General features: G+C 41.8%; 2 pseudogenes; both read right to left on the bottom strand.

Moving 5' to 3' along the window:
• Positions 1-986: 986 nt before the first annotated feature.
• On the bottom strand, positions 987-1,596 carry LOC110569781 (annotated as a pseudogene).
• Positions 1,597-1,839: 243 nt separating this feature from the next.
• On the bottom strand, positions 1,840-3,675 carry LOC110569753 (annotated as a pseudogene).
• Positions 3,676-19,189: the final 15,514 nt, after the last annotated feature.

The following is a 19,189-nucleotide window of genomic DNA, read 5'->3' as shown; positions in this document are numbered from 1 at the left end:
CCGCCATATATGATTCCATGTGCAAACATGAGTTCTTCGTTATGAACATAGTGCGAGCCAGCGCTGGATGGCTGCTACCTGTGTGCCAGCCTGGGGCTGGAAGCACTTACTGCCTCCTCAGGGCACGCCCATGAGGCAGGTGTTCTAGGTCGAGAGAGCTGAGTTGAGGGGAGGATGACTAATGGCCATGTTAGTGCTCTAGGGAGTGAGGCTGGGCAGTCTGGCCCAGAGCGGGCATCCTTAATTACTTCAGTAATTTGTTTTTTCTTTAATTTTTCATTCTTTACTGGTAAAAATAAACTTTATTGAGGTATAATTTACACACAGTAGGATGCACCCGTTTTAAACATACAGTTCTAGGAGGATTGACATCTGCCACCCCAGTTAAGACTTAGGAAGTGTCCATCACCCCACCCAGTTCCCGCGTCCTCCTTTGCCAGTCCCTCCTCTCTCCTCTGGCCCCAGGCAGCCATTGATGGTTATTGATAGGATTTGGTTAAAATCTACCATCTGGTTAGCTGTTTTCTGTTCATCATTTATTTCTTGTTTTCTTTTCCCTCTTTTTCTGCCTTTTCTGGGTTTAATTTAGCATGTATTATGATTCCATTTTATCTCTTCTGTTGACTTATTATTCATACGTCTTAAAATATTTTTATACTTGTTGCCTTTGGGTTTATAGTGTACATTTTTTAAAAATTTCTGTTTATTTATTTTGAGAGAGAGAAAAGGAACTTCTTTCATTTCCTAAGCACCATGCTTCTTGGTGGCCCTAGCTTCCCCACCGAGGTGTCACAGCAAACAGCAGATTTGAAACTCCCACTGGGTTACGGATCACAGTTACTTCCGAGGGGTCTTCACAGTTAAGATGGGCATACATTTCAGAAGGCAGCCTCTGGGCTCCCCTCTCTCTCTCACACACACACACACACACACTCACACAGACTCTCACACAGGGGAACGTTGTTCAGCTGGTGGGCTTGGCTGGCTCACGTCAGGTACTGTACCACAAGGAACATGACCACACAGGTGAGCAGCATCCCTCCAGTCATAAAGTACTTGTCCTGGAAAGCCCGCTTCTCACCTCATGCTGTAACAAGCTCAGCATGTTGGCAGTATCAAGGATCTTCTTCTGAGCCCCCTTCAAGGTCAGTCTCTGGGCCCTCAGTCCTTCCAGAATAACTGCGCCCTACTCCAATGAGGTCATCTATGCCATGGTGAATTTTCTGGAGGGAGAATGCCGCGAGTCATCCATTAGGATGGCGCTGAGTCCTTAGTGGTGGAAGTGTGATACCGAAGCCCCTCTTGCTATCTCTCCTGCTCTCTTATGTATCACTGATGCTGGAAGTTTCCAAGCATTCTACAGGTGCTGGACATGATGCTTTCAGTGGTCAACATGAAGTTTGGCATTCTGTCTTTTGTTTGAGGGCTCCTTGCTGGACAAAATCTCCAGACAGTCTAGATGGCTGAATATCTGGTCTGTGTTTGCTTGGATTTTGTTTTCTACTAAGTGCAGAGACTATTTGCCATCTCAAGCCCTCCCTTTTGAGACTAGGTCTTACGGACCGGCTTGTGCGTTTGCTGGTACAGCGGCTCCATGTCGCCAGCCCTGCCGGGGCCAGCCCTGGCTTGGCAGTATATATTTTATTTGTTTGTTATTACAAATCTGCTTTATTTTTCTGTTGAATCAAGTATTAGCCCCCAGTTTAGAGTTTGATTTTTTTTTTTAATGCCTTCCAAGCAGTAGCACAGTGAATATCAACTTGTCAACAGCCAAATAATAAATGAGATTACTCCCAGTGGTTATGTCCACATCTAGATTGTTCCAGTGGTCAGGAACTCTTACTTGTTTGCTTTAACTTTTAGTTCTTGGTCATATCTCCAAATATAAAAGAACTGAAAAACTCCTGCTGCCCCCACAAAGAAATTAACAGCAAACAGACTCCAGCTTTTTGGAACAATTAACAAGTGAGTCTCCTGACCACATAAACCCTGTAGCCGTCAACATAGCAAATTGAGTTGTGCTGAGTTTCTCTGCAGGTCTGGCCATGTCAGCCAATCCAGCACACACCACCCCCATTTCATAATTGGAGCTCAGAAAAAGACTGGGACCTGCCAGGTGGTTGTCCAACGGCCTCAATTTCTCCGCCAGCAAGAGCTTCACTTTATCAAGGATCCGGTGGTAGGCGGCCCGAAGAGTGGTCGTGGAGGCCGAGTGGGATAGTGGCTGCCTGCTCCCCTCTGCGTGACAACGAAGGGCACTCGTCACTTTCTCTTGCCATAGTGCCTCACGTCTTCCTCTCCCCTCACGTTGTACACTTTAAATTCATCCACAGTTTACCTTCAGGTGATACTGTACTGCTCCACAGTACGGAACAGCATACTGTGTTATTGTGCTGCACAGATACTGCCTTTTTTTTTTTTTTTTTTTGTACAAATTGAAGGTTTGTGGCAACCTGCGTTGAGCAGGGTTTTTTATTGGTGCAGTTTTTCCAACAGCATTTACTCCCTTTGTGTCTCTGTGTCACAGTTGGGTAATTCTCAGTATTTCAGACAGTTTCATTATTATCATATTTGTTTCGGTGATGTGTGATCATTGATCTTTGATGTTACTATTATAATTGTTTTGGGGTGCCACAAACTGTGCCCATTAGGACGGTGAGCTTTTCTTTTTTAAGACGGTGAACTTAATTTATAAATGTTGTGTATGTTCTGACTGCTCTGTGGACTGTGAGTCCACCCCCCCCCACCCCTTTGGGCCTCCCTGTCCCCTGCGACACAACAATATGGACATTAGGCCAATTAATAACCCTGTAATGGCCTCTAAGTGCTCAAGTGAAAGGAAGAGTCACACATATCTCACTTGAAATCAAAGCTAGAAATGATTAAGCTTGGCGAGGAAGGGATGTCTAAAGCCAAGATAGGCCGAAAGGTAGGCCTCTTGTGCCAAAAGTCCACGTTGCAAATGCCAAGGAAAGGTTCTCGAAGGAAGTTAAGAGCGCTACTCCAGCGAACACATGAGTGATAAGAAAGCACAACGGCCTCGTCGCTGATGGGGAGAAGATTTTGGTGGTCTGGATAGGAGATCAAAGCAGCCCCAGTATTCCCTTAAGCCAAAGCCTCATCCAGAGCAAGGCCCTGACTCTCTTCAAGTCCACGAAGGCTGAGGGAGGTGAGGAAGCCGCAGAAGAAAAGTCTGCAGCTAGCAGAGGGGGGCTCATGAGGTTTAAGGAAACACGGAAGTGCCAGGTGAAGCAGCACGCGCTGGTGGAGAAGCTGCAGCAGGTTTGGCAGAAGGTCCAGCTAGGATCGCTCGGGAAGGCGGCTGCTAAACAGACGCTCCGTGGAGACGCGGCAGCCTTATCTGGGGAGAAGAGGTCGTCTGGGACTGTCCTAGCTGGAGAGAAGCCAGCGCCTGGCTTCAGACGTTCAAGGGACGGGCTGACTTCCCTGTTAGGGGCTAATGCGGCTGGTGACTTGAAGCTGAAGCCGGAAAATTCTTAGGGCCCTTAAGAATTATGCTACCTCTCCTCTGCCCGTGCTCTGCAGACGGAACGGCTCGGCCTGGACGACAGCATACCTGTTTACAACATGGTTTACCAAATATCTGAAGCCCACTGTGGAGACCTACTGCTCAGAAAAAAAGATTCCTTTCGAAATATTACCGCTCGTCGACATCGTACCTGGTCACCCAAGAGCTCTGATGACGTCCGGCGAGATTAGTGTTGTTTTCATGCCTGCTAATGCAACGTCCATTCTGCAGCCCACGGAGCAAGGAGTAATTTTGACTTTGAAGTCATATTTAAGAGACACACTTCGCAAGGCTGTATTATTTAAGAGACACACCATAGATGGTGATTCCTGTGCTCGATCTGGGTAAATTGAGAATCTTCTGGAAAGGATTCACCATTCCAGACGCCATTAAGAAAATGTTCCCATGGTTCAAAGTCAGTACTAACAGGAGTTTGGAAGAAGTGGGTGGCAGCCCTCGTGGAGGACGTTGAGGGGTTCAAGACTCAGTGGAGGAAGTCACTGCAGATGTGGCGGAAACAGCCAGAGAGCTAGAAGTGGAGCCTGGAGAGGTGAGCGAACCGCTGCCCTCTCAGGATAACACTTGAACGGATGAGGAGGTGCTTCTATGGAGGAGCAAAGAAGGGGATTTCTTGAGATGGAGTCTACTCCCGGTGACGATGCTCTGAAGACTGTTGAAATATGACAAGGATTTAGGATATTGCATAACCTTAGTTGATAGGTTGGCAGGGTTTGAGAGGACTGACTCCAGTTTTGAGAGAAGTTCTACTGTGGGTAAAATGCTATCAGACAACAGCACATGCTACAGAGAAATCATTTGGGAAAGGAAGAGTCAATCAGTGCAACAAATTTGTTCTCTTGTTTTAAGAAACTGCCACAGACAGCCCAACCTTCAGCAACCCCGACGTGATCAGTCAGCGGCCGGCAGCATCGAGCTAAGACCCTCCACCAGCAAAAGGATCACAGCTTGCAGAGAGCTCAGATGATGGGTAGCATTTTTTAATAGATACAGTATTTTATAATATTTATGGTAATTTAAAAATGAAGTATTTTTATTTTTTATTTTTTTAGATTTTATTTATTTATTTGACAGAGAGAGAGACAGTGAAAGAGGGAACACAAGCAGGGGGAGAGGGAGAGGGAGAAGCAGGCTTCCCGCCGAGCAGGGAGCCCGATGCGGGGCTCGATCCCAGGACCCTGGGATCGTGACCTGAGCCGAAGGCAGACGCTTAACCAACTGAGCCACCCAGGTGCCCCAAAATGAAGTATTTTTAAATTAAGGTATGTACATAATTTTTGTAGACATAATGCTGTTGCACACTTAATATGCTACAGTATAGTGTACTGGGAAACCAAAAAATTCATTTGACTGGCTTTACTAGCAGTGGTCTGGGGCTGAACCCACAGTCTCTCTAAGGTATGCATAAATGCCTTACACAGTACATTCCCAGTTCTTCTTCATGCTATTGATGTTATTTATTTTGCTTTTACATATGCTGTAAATACACAGTACATTGCTATTTTTGCTTTTGAAAGTCATCTTTTGGTGCAATTCTTAAAAAAAGAGAAAAGACTGATTTTATGTTACTTCAATTACATTTTTAGGGCTCTTCATTTCTTTTCGTAGATCCAAGTTTCCGTCTTATTCAAATTCTTACTGCCTAAAATACCTTCTTTAACATTTTTTGTAGGTTAAGTCTCCTGGCGATGAATTTCTTCAGTATTTATTTCTGAGAAAGTTTTTCTCCATCATTTTTAGAAAGATATCTTTGTTGGGTATAGGATTTTGACTTAACAGGTGGTGGTGGTGGTTGTTTTTCCCCTTCAGTACTTAAAAAAATCACTCCACTGTCTTCTGGTTTTCATGGGTTTTTTGTTGTTGTTGTTTGTTTTGTTGGGGTTTTTTGTTGTTTTTTTTTTCCCACAAGAAGCCTGGTGTAATTCTTGTTTTTGTTTTTCTGTAGGTAATGTCTCTTTTATCTCTGGCTGCCTTAAAGATTTTCTCTTTTTTTTGCTTTTAGCAGTTGAAAGTGATATCATGAGGCAGATTTGTTTTGTTTTCGTTATTTATCCTAATTGATATTCTCTGTGGTTTGGTGTCTCATTAATTTTGGAACGTTCTCAACCATTTCTTCTGCTCTGTTAACCTCTTTGTAGGATTTCAATTACATATATGTGAGAATGTTTCATATTGTTTCACACTTCTTGGTTGTTCCCCACACCCTTTTCTTTTTGTGTTTTACTTCAGGTGACTTGATCTATCTTCACTGATTCTGTAGTGCTCATTTCTCTGCTGAAATTACCCCTCTGATCTAGCATGTTGTCCACCTTTTCTGTTAATAGTCTTTAACATATTTAAATTCCCTGTTAGATAGTTCCAACACTTGCTTCATAGCTGAGTCTTGTTTTGATGATTGCTCTCTTCGGAGTGTGGTTTGTTTTTTGCTTTTTGTATGGTTATACAAAATTATAATTATTTTTCAAAGCCAGACATATTGTATAGGACAGTAGAAACTAAAGTAAATCACCTCTGTACCTGGAAATGGGCACAGTTTTCTTTCTACTAGGCCTTTAGTGCTGTAGTTGATATTATTCTTGTTAGGAGTTGGCTGCCCTGGTTATTGTCAGCGCACCAGAGCCTTCAAATTTCTGTAGCGATGTCTACTAGAGGGTGGTTTACTACAACTCTGTAATTCTTTTTTTCCCTTAAGATTATATTTATTTATTTGAGAGAGCGAGAGCAGGAGAGAGGGAAAGAGAGAAAGTGAGCACACAGAGGGAGAGGGAGCGGGAGAAGCAGACTCCCCGCTGAGCAGGGAGCCCGACGCGGGGCTTGATCCCGGGACCCTGAGATCATGACCTGGGTCGAGGCAGACACTTCACAGACTGAGCTGCCCAGGCGCCCCTGTAATTCTAAGTTTTAAGTCTTCCCTATTTGTGTTGCTTCACAGTGTATGTATATTTGCACACCCTTACTCCTCTCCTGTCCCTCCTAGTTCTAGTCTTCAATTAACTTTTTTTTTTAACTTTTTTTTTTTTAAGATTTTATTTATTTATTTGACAGAGAGAGAGAGAGAGATCACAAGTAGGCAGACAGGCAGGCAGAGGGAGAGGGAGAAGCAGGCTCCCCGCTGAGCACAGAGCCGGACATGGGGCTCGATCCCAGGACCCTAGGATCACGACCTGAGCTGAAGGCAGCCGCTTAACAGACTGAGCCACCCAGGCGCCCCTTCAATTAACTTTTATTTGAAGCTTTTTCATTTGGACGTGTATGGCAACCCTGAGTCTTGGGGTATGGCCCACTCAGTTCTCCTGTCCCTTCCTTGGCTGAGGTTGTGGGCTCATCGTGTGATCCTGCCCCTTCTCCAGGAGTTGTGTCGCCGGAGCCCTTCCCTGTATAGACTAGGGCTTTTGTTCCTTAGTGGGTGGAGGGGAAGGACCTGGGTGGGGGGGGGGGTCTCGCCCCACCCACACGGCTGTTGCTCCCTAATTCAGTTACTGTCCATGCTCTTTCGAGCTCTTGCAGAGCCTTTCAGTGCTCACCCACTGGGCTTCATAGAGATGTTGCAGAGAGATGTAGACTTCCCAATTCCTGTGATCCCGGGAATTGTCCTGGCAGCTTGCACTGTCTTCACAATATGTCATCTGTTCTCAACAGACTCACCTTGCCAGTGTCTGATTGCATCTGCCTCAGGTGAGTGTGTGTGCTCTTTCATTGCAGGCATTTAGTTTTTGGACCAGTTTGCTCTGTGACCTCCGTTCCCTGATAGGTTCAAAAAAAGTCATGGACTTGAAATTAGTTGGTTTTCATTGTGAGTGTGGGAGCAGTGTTCCCCTCCTACCCCCCCCCAGCTCTCTCCATCCTGGGGCAGAAGTCAGAAGCAACCATGTCTTGAGGAACAGAAGTTTTATTAAGTTTGATGAAGTCCAGTTTATCAATTTTTATCGTTAGTGCTTTTTAGGATCCTAAGAAACCTCTGTCTACCCCAAGGTTGAAATCTTTTGTCTACTCCAAGGTTGGGAATATTTTTTTTCTTTGTTTTCTTATTAAAGATTAGCTTTTTTTTTTTTTTTTTAAAGATTTTATTTTTAAGTGATCTCTAATACCAGCATGGGACTCAAACTTACAACCCCAAGATCAAGAGTCACATGCTCCACCATCTGAGCCCGCCAGCACCCCTATAATTTTACCTTTTATGTATAGGTCTGTTATCCATTTCATATTAATTCTTACAGTGGTGTTAGGTAAGGTTTGAGGTGTTCTCCTCCTCATATGGATTTCCAGTTGTATCGTTTCTTGAGAAGCCTTTTCTTTCCCAACTGAATTGCCTTATTCCTTTGTCAAACATTTGTTTCTTTTTCCAGAACTTTTTATTGTTAAATACTATAAAAGTGCATAAAATGATTGTATAGCTTTGCAAATTTCTTATTTGACCCCTAGTATGAGCATCATTCAGATAAAGAAATAGAACATTTTGGGGACTCTGAAAGCCCACTAAAGGTTGTATTTTGGTTACAGTTCCCTTTCTTTCCCTTTTCAGGTAACCCCTAAGGATACATTTCTAAACGCTGTAGTTTTGCCTGTTTTTGAATGATATATAAATGGAATTATACTACATACAGTCTTTGGTATATGGCTTTTTTCATGCAATAATATTTTTAAGATTTGTTTTGAATTGAGCTACAGTTTGATTGACCATTTTAATTGCTGAGTAGTGTTCCACTATATGAATAGACTTCAGTGTACTTATCCATTCTGTAGTCGATGGGTACCTGGGCTATTTCAAGTTTGGAGCTGGTATGAATAATCTTGTAAATGTATCTTGGTGCATACAAAACTTAGTATCAGGAAGGATATGTGTTTTCGGGGCGCCTGGGTGGCTCAGTATGTTAAGCTTCTGCCTTCGGCTCAGGTCATGATCCCAGGATCCTGGGCTCGAGCCCCGCATCCAGCTCCCTGCTCGGCAGGGAGTCTGCTTCTCCCTCTTCCTCTGCAATCTCTTGCTCATTCTCTCTCTCTCTCTCAAATAAATAAAGAATAAAAGAAAATCTTTTAAAAATATGTATGTGTGTGTTTTCAGTCTTAATATAGTGCATGTTCCCCGGGATGGTTGTTCCTATTTCCACTCCACCAGCAGTGCCTGAGTGTTCCCATTGTTCCATGTTTTTGCCTCAATTGTCACAATTTCTTATTTTAGATACTCTGCTTGTTATTTTACTGTGATTTAATTTACATTCCTTGTTTACACGTGAACTTTTCATTGTGTTAATTGACCATTTGGCTATCCTTTTTTGTGTGAAAAGCCTGTTCAAGTCTTTTTCTCATTTATTTTCTATTGAGTTTTATATCTTTTCTTATTTTTCTTGCTTTCTCTCTTTTTTTTAAAAAAATATTTATCAGAGGGGCGCCTGGGTGGCTCAGATGGTTAAGCATCTGCCTTCGGCTCAGGTCATGATCCCAGGGTCCTGGGATCGAGCCCCACATCGGGCTCCTGGCTCAGCAGGGAGCCTGCTTCTCCTTCTCCCTCTGCCTCTCTCCCTGCTCATGCTCTCTCCCTCTGTATCTCTGTGTCTCAAATGAATAAATAAAATCTTTAAAAAAAAAAAATTTATCAGAGAGAGAGCTATACTTTTTTTTTTTTTTTTGAAGATTTTATTTATTTGTCAGAGTGAGCGCGCACACGCACAAGCAGGGGGAGCAGCAGGGAGAGGGAGAAGCAGACTCCATGCTGAGCGTGGAGCCCGACGCAGGTCTGAATCCCAGGACCCTGGGATCACGACCTGAGCCAAAGGCAGATGCTTAACTGACTGAGCCCTGCAGGTGCCCCCACCTTGCCTGGGATTGAATCCTTGCTCTGATACTTACTAGCTTGGACAAGTTTCTTAAACTCAGCACCTTGATTTTCTCTTCAGTGAAGTGAGGATGGTAATGCACAAACAATATAGGGCTGTTGGGGTGATTAGGAGCTGCTATACATATTTAGTAAATTAGCATATTGCCTCTACTGTAGATAGTTTGTCTAAGTTGGTATTTAAAAAAAAAAAAAACTTTGTACTTTATAGAAATTTTCAATTTCTGTGTTAGAAGACTTTGGGGTTTAAAACAACTAAACATTGATATGTAGAGCTATTGTCAGCTGTAGTCAAATTCTGATTTTCTAGCTGTTCTTTTTCCTATCTGTAAATTATTCCTTGTGGCTTCATTTTCCTTCTACTGCCCAGGGTTGGATATTTTATTCTTTATTAGCATTCACAGAAGATGGGAAAAGGGAGAACTCTCTAGCCCAGTGCTGCTCAACAGAAATGGAATGTAAGCCACATATGTAATTGTAAAATTTTCAGTAACCATATTATAAAAATAAAAAGAAATACGTATAATCAGTTTTACCTCGTGTCTTTTACTTAGCCCTAAGTAGCCTGCCACAATATTATGTCAGCATGGAATCAATATAAAGATTATTACTGAAATATTTACATTCCTTTTTTCATACTAAGTCTTTGAAATCTGGTGTGAATTTTATGGTTGGGCTCATCTCAGCTTGGACTTGCTGTATTTCAGGTGCACAGTAGCCACATTTGGATAGTGACTACCAAACGATGTGTAGCTCTGTCTTTTGTTGGTTTGGGGATTAACTTAAAGCCATCTAACATTGCATTTGACTTTGCTCTTTTTTAAAAAAAATTTTTATTGAGGTATGACATACAACATTATATTAGTTTCAGGTGTACAATATCATGAAGGATTCAATATTTGTATATACTGCAAAATGATCACTGCAGTAAGTCTAGCATCTCTCATCATACATAGTTAACAGAATTTTTTGGAGCAGTTTCAGGTTCACAGAAATACTGAGCAGTAAGTACAGGGAGTTCCCATGTGCCCGTCCGCTGTCCTCACAGATGCACATGCTCCCACACTGTCAGCGTCCCCCACCAGAGTGGCACATTTGTTACAGTTGGGGAACCTACACTGACACATCATCATCACCCAGAGTCCGTAGTTTCCATTGGGGTCACTCTTGGTATTGTACATTTTATGGATTTGGACAAATGTATAAATGACAGGTATCCATTATTAGGCTATAAGCAGAGTAGTTTCACTGCCCTAAAAATCCTCTGTGCTCTGTCTTTCCATCCCTTCCTCCCCCAGACCCCGTTAACAACTGATCTTTTTGCTGTCTCTGTGACTTTGCCTTTTCCGGAATGTCCTGTAGATGGAATCATACAGTATGTAGCATTTTCACATTGGTTTCTTTCTCTTAGTAATGTGCAATTAAAGTTCCTCCATGTCTTCTCCTGACTTGATAGCTCGTTTCTTTTTAGTACTGAATAATATTCCGTTGTCTGGATAGATCATAGTTTATCCATTCACCTTCTGAAGGATATCTTGGTTAGTTCCAAGTTTTGGAAATTTTGAATTAAGGTGCTATAAACATTCATATGCACGTTCTTGTGTGGATCAAAGTTTTCAGCTCCTCTGGGTAAATACCAAGGAGCATGATTGCTGGATCGTATGGTAAGAGTATGTTTAGTTTTGTAAGAAACTGCCAAACTGTCTTGCAAAGTGGCTGCACCATTCTGTCTTCCCATGAGCCGTGGCTGAGAGTTTCTTTTGCTTCACATCCTTGCCAGCGTGGCCATTCTGATAGGTGTGACGTGGTATTTTGTTTTCATCAGTGTTGTTTCTGTTTTTTTCTTTTTTTTAACTTGCTACATAGCTCACATTTGTGGCTTGTGTTATATTTCTCTTAGAAAGAGCTGGGGTGGATAGCTCTGAAGGAGTTGAAAAGGAAGGAAAAGAGGCTGTTAGTAGGTAGAGGTGGAAGTGTGATCCCAAGGAGGGTGCTTTGTTTCTTCAGCCTAGTAGTAACAGTGTGCTTATATCCTCATGGAAATGATGCAGGAAAGAAGGAGAGATTGATGGTCCGAAGAATGGAGGGGAGAATCCATAGAACAAAGTCCTCAAGCAGATGGCGGGGCCTGGTGCATGAGCAGAGGTTTCACCTAGGCGAGGAGGCGTGTGATGGGTAAGCGTGCCAAAGGGCTCAGCTTCAGGTAGATGGCATGGAGCCTGTGAAAACATACTACCCGTGGGCTTTCAAACACTTGATTAGGCCTTTGTGCCACCGTCAGCAGGATGTGTGTATACCCGTCTTCCTCCATTCTACAGCACTGAGTGTTGTCTTTAAATGTTTGCAAAGTTTTAGCAAGAAGTCTCTGCTCTTCCCCTTGTTGTGAGACCCACAGAGACCAGAGCTTTGACAGGCACCTGCTCATCTGGCCAGGTGCCCTGTTGATACACATGTACTCGGTGTGTCCTGCCTCCTGCTGCCACCCACCTGTGCACGTCATTCACGTGTAAGTCTCTCCTCTGCTTCCCCTCAGCTTAATTTCTGCATCTCCGCTCCCTTTCCTCTCCAGCTCCTGCCAGGAGGCACCCCTCCCTGTTCTTTTAAACTCTTAGCCCTTTGATGAAAGTTTCTGTGCCTCCTTATTCTGTCTCATCTCCCTGTCTTGTGAATTTCTTGGACCATAAAAATTTTAGTAACAGTCCTGGAGACCGACTCAATGTTATCAAAGTCTGTATTATGGGAAGTTGAGGATTCTGTAAAAAGCAAGAAGGTACTTCTGTGGCTATTATTTTAGGTCACTGGCTAGTCTCTGGTTTGGCTATCCTGGGGCCAAGTGCCTCCTTGTAGCCAGGTGAGTGGTGGTGATGGTGATGGGAGTGGGGTGGACGGTGCAGAATGCCCCTGGCCTGGCTGCCTGGGTTAGCAAAGCCATATTAATGATGGGCTTGCCAAGTGTGTGAGTGGCTGGCTACCTTTGGAATCACCTCAGGTCACTCAATTTTCCAGTGTTGCCTATTCCACTTAGGGTTTCTGATTCAAAGCCTTTCCCAGCTTCTGTTCTATTTATGTGTCTCCCCCCCCCCCCCCCCCGAGTGATTTCTGGGTATTGCTGTAAAGACCATTAGCACTCTATACAAAATGACTGGTTACTGGGACTTTCAGATTTTTTTTTATTTATTTATTTATTTATTTTAAAGATTTTATTTATTTATTTGAGAGAGAGAGAATGAGAGAGAGCAAGCACATGAGAGGGGGGAGGGTCAGAGGGAGAAGCAGACTCCCCGCCGAGCAGGGAGCCCGATGCGGGACTCGATCCAGGGACTCCAGGATCATGACCTGAGCCGAAGGCAGTTGCTTAACCAACTGAGCCACCCAGGTGCCCGGGACTTTCAGATTTTAAAGGGGATGCAAACTGTAGCCAGAGAAGTTGGTAGTATTTTGATACCAACTTGTCATTTGAACACAGTAGATTATTTGTATTTTAAAGATTGGTGAAGAGGAATGTAAGAAATACGTATTTCCAGAGCTGTAAGTCTTTTTTTAACTGTGTGATTTGCTGCTATTAATAAATTCAAGTTATTTTTCTCTTTTGCCATATGGAGCTTAAATGCAGAGACCTGAAGTATTTGGTAAATATTTGAGTGTGTGAGTGGCTGTGCTGCCGGATGACGGAGCTGAACCGGCACTGGCCTCCTGGCTGGCTCTGAGGCTGGCTGTGTCTTTTCTTCCGGATAAGCAGGATCAAAACAATTACATTGTTGACTTCATCTGTATAGAAAAACCATATTAATAACAGGTACATACATAAAACCATTTTATGTAACTATAGTTCTGGCAGACAGCCAATATCACCGTGCCTTCCTTAATGCACAGAGCCACCCCATTTATTTCTGTAGAACCACTGGTCGTGCACAGGCAGGTCAATTCAGGAGGTTAACTTGCAGGTATAAGAAAAAACGGTTGGGGCACCTGGGTGGCTCAGTCGGTTAAGCGTCCAACTCTTGCTTGATTTCAGCTCAGGCCATGATCTCAGAATTGTGAGATCGAGTTCCTCGTCAGGCTCCACACTCAGCCAGGAGTGTGCTGGAGATTCTCTCTCTCCCTCTCCCCCCTCTCCCCCGCTCACACATGCGCACTCGCTCTGTCTCTCTCTCTCAAATAAATAAATAAATAAATACATCTTTTTAAAAAAAATAGTTGCGGGTTTTTTAGGCTTTCTCTGTTTTTTTTTTGTTTTTGTTTTTAATGTAAACTGAAAGTAAATGCTAAAGAAAACTCAATTCCACATTACCTATAAAAAGGATGCTATAATAATGTAATAATATGGGATCATATATAATTAATGTTTATTGAGTTTTTAGGAAGCACCTTTGAAATCTATAAATTGCTAAATATTTATTCTGTGATTATATAAATTATGTTACAAAACATTAAATACTTAAAGTAATTTTATACCTAACTTATGATTCTGTTACCAGTTTTTCAGTAACTAATTGGAAGAGAGCATAAGTATTAATGTTAGTAATTATTTCCCAAGCAGTACCTCTTGCTTAAAGAACTTGCACGTGCTTTGGGAAAGCTGAGTTCAGGAAGGAAGCAGAAAAGATTGTAGATATTTTAGTGACCACACAGGCAGTCATCCCTGGACTTCAGCACAGGTAGCTGATAAAAGATCATGTGTAAAAGAAGGAAGGAAATTTGTGATTGAATTAGGTAATACAAAATGTGAATTACTGATTTGAACTAGTCATTTCATTTCCTTAACTGAACATTTGTTGGATGCCTTCTGTATGCTGGGTGCTTTGTGGGACTTAAGAATTGTTGAGTGTCGGGCGCCTGGGTGGCTCAGTCGGTTAAGCGTCTGCCTTCGGCTCAGGTCATGATCCCAGGGTGCTGGGATCGAGTCCCGCATCGGGCTCCCTGCTCTGTGGGGAGCCTGCTTCTCCCTCTCCTCCCCACTTGTGCTCTCTCTCTCTCACTATCTCTGTCTCTCTCTCTCAAATAAATAAAATCTAAAAAAAAAAAAGAAAAAAAAATTTAAAAGAATTGTTGAATGTCATCTGCAAGAGACTCATTTTAGACCCAAAGACACGTCCAGATTTAAAGGGAGGGGGTGGAAAACCATTTACCATGCTAATGGACATCAAAAGAAAGCTGGATTGGCAATCCTCACACCAGACAAATTAGATTTTAAACCAAAGGCTATAATAAGAGATGAGGAAGGACACTATATCATACTTAAAGGGTCTATCCAACAAGAAAATCTAACAATTTTAAATATCTACGCCCCTAACATGGGAGCAGGCAATTATATAAGCCAATTCATAACAAAATCAAAGAAACACATCGACAATAATACAATAATAGTAGGGGACTTTAACACCCCCCTCACTGCGGTGGACAGATCATCTAAGCAAAAGATCAACAAGGAAATAAAGGCTTCAAATGACATACTGGGTTAGATGGACTTCACAGATATATTCAGAACATTCCATCCCAAAGCAACAGAATACACATTCTTCTCTAGTGCACATGCAACATTCTCCAGAATAGATCACATCCTGGGTCACAAATCAGGTCTCCACCTGTACAAAAACACTGGGATCATTCCCTGCATATTTTCAGACCACAGTGTTTTGAAACTAGAACTCAAATCACAAGAGGAAAGTTGGAAAGAACTCAGATACATGGAGGCTAAAGAGCATCCTACTAAAGAATGGGTCAACCAGGAAATTAAAGAAGAATTTTAAAAATTCATGGAAACAAATGAAAATGAGAACACAATGTTCAAAATATTTGGGATGCAGCAAAAGCGGGCCTAAGAAGAAAGTATATAGCATTATACAAGCCTTTCTCAAGAAACAAGAAAGGTCTCAAATACACAACCTAACCCTACACCTAAAGGAGCTGGATAAAGAACAGCAAATAAAGCCTAAACCCAGCAGGAGCAGAGAAATAATAAAGATCAGAGCAGAAATCAATGAAATAGAAACCAAAATAACAGTAGAACAGATCAACGAAACTAGGAGCTGATTTTTTGAAATAATTAAAATAAGATCAATAAACCCCTGGCCAGACTTTCAAAAAGAAAAATGATCCAAATAAATAAAATCATGAATGAAAGAGGAGAGATCACAACCAACACCAAAGAAATACAAACAATTGTAAGAACATATTATGAGCAACTATATGCCAGCAAATTAGACAATCTGGAAGAAATGGATGCATTCCTAGAGACGTATAAGCTACCAAAACTGAACCAGGAAGGAATAGAAAACCTGAACAGACCTGTAACCAGCAAGGAAATTGAAGCAGTCATCAAAAATCTCCCAACAAATAAGAGCCCAGGGTCAGATGGCTTCCCAGGGGACTTCTACCAAACATTTAAAGAAGAATTAATACCTATTCTTCTGAAACTGTTCCAAAAAATAGAAATGGAAGGAAAACTCCCAAACTCATTTTAAGAGGCCAGCATTACCTTGATCCCCAAACCAGACAAAGACACCATCACAAAGGAGAATTACAGACCATTATCCCTGATGAACATGGATGCAAAAATTCTCACCAAAATAGTAGCCAGTAGGTACATTAAAAAGATTCACCATGACCAAGTGGGATTTATTCCTGGGCTGCAAGGTTGGTTCAACATCCACAAATCAATCAGTGTGATATAATATGTTAATAAAAGAAAGAACAAGAACCATATGATCCTCTAAATAGATGCAGAAAAAGCATTTGACAAAGTACAGCATCCTTTCTTGATCGAAACTCTTCACAGTGTAGGGATAGAGGATATATACCTCAATACCATAAAAGCCATCTATGAAAAACCCACAGCAAATATCATTCTCAGTGGGGAAAAACTGAGACCTTTTCCCTTAAGGTCAGGAACACGGCAGGGATGTCCACTATCACCACTGCTATTCAACATAGTATTAGAAGTCCTAGCCACAGCAATCAGACAACAAAAAGAAATAAAAAGCATCCGAATTGGCAAAGAAGAAGTCAAACTCTCACTCTTTGCAGATGATATACTTTATGTGGAAAACCCAAAAGACTCCACCCCAAAACTGCTAGAACTCACACAGGAATTCAGTAAAGTGCAGGATATAAAATCAGTGCACAGAAATCAGTGGCATTTCTATACACCAACAACAAGACAGAAGAAAGAGAAATTAAGGAGTCGATCCCATTTACAGTTGTACCCAAAACCATAAGATACCTAGGAATAAATCTAAGCAGAGAGGCAAAGAATCTGTACTCGAAAATTATAGGATACTCATGAAAGAAATTGAGGAAGATACAAAGAAATGGAAAAACGTTCCATACTCATGGGTTGGAAGAACAAATATTATGAAAATGTCTATGCTACCTAGAGCAATCTACACATCTAATGCATCCCTATCAAAATACCATCAACTTTTTTCAAAGAAATGGAACAAATAATCCTAAAATTTGTATGGAACCAGAAAAGACCCCGAATAGCCAGAGGAATGTTGAAAAAGAAAAGCAAAGCTGGCGGCATCACAATTCCGGACTTCCAGCGCTATTACAAAGCTGTCATCATCAAGACAGTATGGTACTGGCACAAAAATAGACACATAGACCAATGAAACAGAATAGAGAACCTAGAAATGGACCTCAACTCTATGGTCAACTAATCTTTGACAAAGCAGGAAAGAATATTCAATGGAAAAAAGACAGTTTCTTCAACAAATGGTGTTGGGAAAATTGGATAGCCACATGCAGAAGAATGAAACTGGACCATTTCCTTATATCATACACAAAAACAGACTCAAAATGGATGAAAGAACTAAATGTGAGACAGGAATCCATCAAAATCATAGAGGAGAACACAAGCAGCAATCTTTGACCTCAGCCGCAGCAACTTCTTGCTAGACATGTCTCCAAAGGCAAGGGAAACAAAGGCAAAAACAAACTACTGGGACTTCATTAAGATAAACAGCTTTTGCACAGCAAAGGAAACAGTCAACAAAACCAAAAGACAACCAACAGAATGGGAGAAGATATTTATAAATGACATATCAGATAAAGGGCTAGTATCCAAAATCTATAAAGAACTTACCGAACTCAACACCCATAGAACAAATAATCCAATCAAGAATGGGGCAGAAGACATGAACAGACATTTCTCCGAAGACATCCAAATGACCAACAGACACATGAAAAAGTGCTCAATATCACTCGGCATCAGGGAGATACAAATCAAAACCACAATGAGATACTACCTCACACCAGTCAGAATGGCTAAAATTAACAAGTCGGGAAACGACAGATGTTGGCGAGGATGTGGAGAAAGGGGAACCCTCCTACACTGTTGGTGGGAATGCAAGCTGGTGCAGCCACTCTGGAAAGCAGTATGGAGGTTCCTCAAAAAGTTGAAAATACAGCTACCCTACGACTCAGCAATTGCACTACTGGGTATTTACCCCAAAGATACAAATGTAGTGATCTGAAGGGGCACATGCACCCCAATGTTTATAGCAGCAATGTCCACAATAGCCAAACTATGGAAAGAGCCAAGATGTTCATCGACAGATGAATGGATAAAGAAGATATGGTGTATATATACAATGGAATATTACACCAAAAATTTGAAATCTTACCATTTGCTACAACATGGATGGAACTAGAGGGTATTATGCTGAGCGAAATAAGTCAATCAGAGAAAGACAATTATCATATGATCTCACTGATATGTGGAATTTAAGAAACAAGGCAGAGGATCATAGGGGAGGGGAGGAAAAAAAATGAAACAAGACGTTATCAGAGAGGGAGACAAACCATAAGAGACTCTTAATCTCAGGAAACAAGTGTTGCTGGAGGGGAGCAGGGAGAAGGGTGGGGGAGGGGGTGGCCGGGTGATGGGACATTGGGAAGGGTATGTGTTACGGTGAGCGCTGTGTATTGTGAAAGACTGATGAATCACAGACCTGTACCCCCGAAACAAATAGTACATTATATGTTAATTTAAAAAATGTACACTGTGACACTAAAGCAACAACTCCAAATGGAAAAGTATAGCTCACAGTCCAACAAAAGGTAAAATAGAATCATAAAAAATACTGTTTTTTTGTTTTGTTTTTTTAGATTTTATTTATTTATTTGACAGTGAGAGAGAGAACACAAGCAAGGGGAGCAGCAGAGGAAGAGGGAGAAGCAGGCTTCTGGCAGAGCAGGGAGCCCGATGCGAGGCTCTATCCCAGGACCCTGGGATCACGACCCGAGCTGAAAGCAGATGCCTAACGACTGAGCCACCCAGGCGCCCCAAAAATACTGTTTTTAAAAAGTGGAAAAAGAGGAAGAGGAACAAAAATAAATGGGTCACTAGAAAAATAAAGAATTAGATGGTAAATTTAATAAACTTAACCATATCACATAATTGTATTTAATGTAAATGGTCTAAACATGTCAATTTTAAAAGATTGTGAGATTGGAAAAAAATCAGGACACAGCTATATGCTTTCTGCCGTAACGTGCTTTAAACATGAAAATGCAGATAGGCTAAAAATAAAGAGATAGGGAAAGATATGCCTTGCTTATGTAAGTGAGAAGAAAGTTGGAGTGGCTATGTAGGTATCAGAAAAACGGATACCAGAGAAAAGAATATTGGCAGGGGTAAAGAGAGTAATTTCATACTGATACAGGGGTCAGTTTATCAAGAGGACATAACAATCCTAAGCGTCTTTGCACCTAATAACAAAGCTCCGAAATATGTGGTCAAAAAACTGATAGAACTTCAAGGAAAAATAGACAAATACAAAATTATGGTTGGAGATTTTAAGACC

The sequence above is a fragment of the Neomonachus schauinslandi genome, chromosome 2, assembly GCF_002201575.2.
Source record: "Neomonachus schauinslandi chromosome 2, ASM220157v2, whole genome shotgun sequence".
Classification (NCBI taxonomy): Eukaryota; Metazoa; Chordata; class Mammalia; order Carnivora; family Phocidae; genus Neomonachus; species Neomonachus schauinslandi.
This window is presented reverse-complemented; position numbering and strand designations above follow the sequence as displayed.